A 304-nucleotide genomic window follows, 5' to 3' on the forward strand; every position below is an offset into this window, starting at 1 on the left:
CTGCTAACAGTGGACTTATACTGCTAACAGTGGACCTATACTGCTAACAGTGGACTTATACTGCTAACAGTGGACCTATACTGCTAACAGTGGACTTATACTGCTAACAGTGGACCTATACTGCTAACAGTGGACTTATGCTGCTAACAGTGGACCTATACTGCTAACAGTGGACTTATGCTGCTAACAGTGGACCTACACTGCTAACAGTGGACTTATGCTGCTAACAGTGGACTTATGCTGCTAACAGTGGACTTATGCTGCTAACAGTGGACTTATGCTGCTAACAGTGGACCTATACTGC

This window comes from Austrofundulus limnaeus, unplaced genomic scaffold (genome assembly GCF_001266775.1).
Source record: "Austrofundulus limnaeus strain Quisiro unplaced genomic scaffold, Austrofundulus_limnaeus-1.0 Scaffold2582, whole genome shotgun sequence".
Lineage (NCBI taxonomy): Eukaryota > Metazoa > Chordata > Actinopteri > Cyprinodontiformes > Rivulidae > Austrofundulus > Austrofundulus limnaeus.